At 45.1% G+C, this 3,583-nt stretch overlaps 1 protein-coding gene across 1 annotated transcript in view; it reads left to right on the top strand.

Annotated features, from left to right (window-relative positions):
• The first annotated feature begins 2,758 nt into the window (after positions 1 to 2,758).
• The window catches only part of aig1 (androgen-induced 1 (H. sapiens)), a 172,248-nt gene continuing 171,423 nt past the window's right edge, over positions 2,759 to 3,583 (top strand). The window contains exon 1 of the mRNA XM_043695322.1: positions 2,759 to 2,776. The gene's annotated coding sequence lies outside the window, so the exon portion shown is untranslated. The remainder of the gene's footprint in view (positions 2,777 to 3,583) is intronic.

Below are 3,583 nucleotides of genomic sequence, written 5' to 3'. Positions count from 1 at the left end.
GCTAAATGATGACAGTCACTGACGTGGAAGCTGGACTGGTTACCTGCTGACTCCAGCTCATTTGCTCTTCTGGCCTTTCCGTCTTGGATAGCAGGCACCAACATCTCAGGGCATGATCCATGGGCAGTGACCACACAAAGCCCCCGTCAACCAGAACCTCCAAGTCTCCATTGGAAAAGTGGCTACCAATTTCCCTCTGACAAGGCAGTTGATGGGAACCATGTACAGCAGCTGTGGACTTCCAACACTTGGCTCGGTGCACACCCAGTCCATAAAGACTGCGCTGGTGCCAGGTATCTGGGAAGTCCCTACAGTGGGCAGGTACATTTACCTGTGATGAGAGACAGGATACAACAAACCCTGCGATGTAAGGACGTGGTGGATTGTTAATGAGACAGGTTTAGGATAACAGAGGGAGAAAACTGACCCGAGATTCCAGAAAGAAATCCCCCCATGAAATTCAGCCAGACATCAAGTGAGCCAAATATGTGGCCAATTAATGGCCACTTCCTGCCTTCATGGTGGGGCTTGCCATCGAGATGACTAATCAACTTGTGAAAAGGCTATTGACATCAAAAACCTACAGCTACTGTTGGGTTCTTGGGGACTGGTGTCACTGTGTGTGAGGGAAGTGTGAGGGAAGGCCCACTTTCTGAGCTCTCTATTGGCCACAAGGAGCTCCTCAGCTTCAGTAGTCACTGTCATGGCAACAGTGCTGCATGACGTCTCTGCCCCCATATGTCTGGCAATATCTTTTACCTGCCTTTAAGAGTGGTTGACCATTGGTGTGCCCTCACTCAATGTCTGTAGACTTAGCAATGCCCATCCTCTATTTGTGCAAGCTGGCATTAAAGGGTCATTCATTCATTCATTGCCTCTTAACTGTCTGCATTCAATGATAGTCCAATTGGGTCTCACCAGGCACTGCCGGATGAAACAGTATCAACTCCCAGAAAATAAATAATGTCATAGAGTCATACAGCACAGAAACAGGCCCTTTGGCCCAACTCATCCATGTCTACCAAAACTGCCATAATGTTAAGGTTTAGATGGAGAGGAATTAAGATGGAGAGGAATTTGTTAAGTGTGTACAAGACAATTTTCTGAGTCAGTATGTGGATGTACCTACTAGAGAAGGTGCAAAACCTGACCTGCTCTTAGGAAATAAGGCAGGGCAGGTGACTGAGGAATCAGTAGGGGAGCACTTTGGGGCCAGCGACCATAATTCGATTAGATTTAAAATAGTGATGGAAAAGAACAGACCAGATCTAAAAGTTGAAGTTCTAAATTGGAGAAAGGCCAATTTTGACGGTATTAAGCAAGAAATTTCAAAAGCTGATTGGGGGCAGATGTTTGCAGGGAAAGGGCCGGTTGGAAAATTGGGAGCCTTCAGAGATGAGATAACGAGAGGAAGTATATTCCTGTCAGGGTGAAAGGGAAGGCTGGTAGGTATAGGGAATGCTGGATGACTTAAAGCAATTGAGGGTTTAGTTATGAAAAAGAAGGAAGCATATGTTATGTATAGACAGAATAGATCGAGTGAATCCTTAGAAGAGTATAAAGGCAGTAGGAGAATACTTAAGAGGGAAATCAGGAGGCATAAAGGTGGATAAATCCCCAGGACCTGATCAGGTGTACCCGAGAACTCTGTGGTAAGCTAGAGAAGTGATTGCTGGGCCTCTTTACAAAATTTACAAAAATGTTGCCAGGGTTGGAGGTTTTGAGCTACATGGAGCGGCTATATAGGCTGAGGCTATTTTCCCTGGAGTGTCGGAGGCTGAGGGGGTGACCTTATAGAGGTTTATAAAATCATGAAGGGATAGGGTGAATAGCCAAAGTCTTTTACCCAGAGTTAGGGGAGTTCAAAACTAGAAGGCATAGGTTTAAGGTGAGAGAGGAAAGGTTTAAAATGGACCCCAGGGACAACTTTTTCATGCAGAGGGTGTTGCGTGTGTAGAATGACTTGCCAGAGGAAATGGTGGAGGCTGGCACAATGACACCATTTAAAAGGCATCTGGATAGCTAAATGAATAGGAAGAGTTTCGATGGATATGGGCCAAATGCTAGCAAATGGGACGAGATTAATTTAGGATATCTGGTCAGCGTGGATGACTTGGACCGAAAGGTCTGTTTCCATGCTATATAACTGTATGACTCTATGTCTTTTTAACATTTAAAATTAAATTGAAACAGTTGCTAAACTACCATATCCAAAGAGCAGATTATTATCCTTAGAATATGGGTAATGCTGGCAAGCCTGATTTAATCATCCCTTCCTGACTGACCCCAACCTGACAAATGTCACTGTAGTTTTCTCACTGGATTCCGTCTGCTGCATAAACGCCTCATAAATCTACTGCATGCGTTCACTTCAGTAGCCATGGTAACACTACAATTCACGTGCCCATTCACAGAAGAGATTTTGCTTTCCTTCCATTTTACTCCCAACTTCAATTTCACTGATTGAGAATGTAGTGCTTCGGTGAAGTGCCTTGGGGATATTTATCACCATGAAGGTGTTATTCAAATTCAAGTTGTTGTTGGAAGTGATAAAGTTTATCAAGTTGTCCCCTTGACAATGTGAAAGCTGGACTAGGTTGTATGGTCTACTGTCTGATCCGGGGAGGTGATGACCTAGTGGCCTTATCGCTAGAGTATTAATTCATGATGAAGGGCTTTTGCCTGAAAAGCCGATTTTCCTGCTTCTCCGATGCTGCCTGACCTGCTCTGCATTTCCAGCACCACTCTGATCTAACCTATTCATCCATACACCCAGGTAATGTTCTGGGGACTTCAGTTCGAATCCCACCATGGCAAATTGTGAGGTTTGCATTTAATGAAAGTCTGGAATAAGAAATCTGACAATAACTATGAAGCTATTGTTGATCGTCAGGGGGGCCAAAAATACCCATCTGGTTCACTAAAGGTCTTTAGGCGAGGAAATCTGCCATCCTCACCAGGGGGTCTGGCCTACTTTAGACCCACAGCAATGTGGGTGATTCTCAACTGCTTCTTGGGCAATTAGGGATGGACAATGAATGTTGGCTTGGCCAGAGATGCCCTCGTCCTCTGAGCGTATTAAAAGAAGTCTTTAAAAAAGAATGTGACTGCTCATGGCCTTGGATGTTGCGAGTTGGTTAGCTCAGTTGGCTGGACTTCAGGTTTGTGATGCACAGTGAAATCAACAGGGTGGGTTCCATTCCCATATGGCCTGGAAGGTTATGGTTACCATGAAGACCCTGCCATCTCAACCTCATTCCTTGCCTAACACATGATGACCCTCAGGTCTGCTTGGTCTATGGAAACCTTACCTTCTCCTTTAAGTGGAGAGGTAGGTACATTCCAAAGTAACAGTGACATTTGCAGTCAGCTGTAGGACACCGTGAAGACAGGGTGGAATAGTTTAGGTAAAAACAATGACTGCAGATGCTGGAAACCTGAATTTGGATTAGTGGTGCTGCAAGAGCACAGCAGTTCAGGCAGCATCTAAGGAGCAGTAAAATCGACGTTTCGGGAAAAGCCCTTCATCAGGAATAAAGGCAGAGAGTCTGAAGCGTGGAGAGATAAGCTAGAGGAGGGTGGG

Source organism: Chiloscyllium plagiosum, chromosome 9 (assembly GCF_004010195.1).
Source record: "Chiloscyllium plagiosum isolate BGI_BamShark_2017 chromosome 9, ASM401019v2, whole genome shotgun sequence".
In the NCBI taxonomy this organism is placed as follows: Eukaryota; Metazoa; Chordata; class Chondrichthyes; order Orectolobiformes; family Hemiscylliidae; genus Chiloscyllium; species Chiloscyllium plagiosum.
Note: the sequence above shows the minus strand (reverse complement) of the source record. Positions and strands in the feature narration are given on the sequence as shown.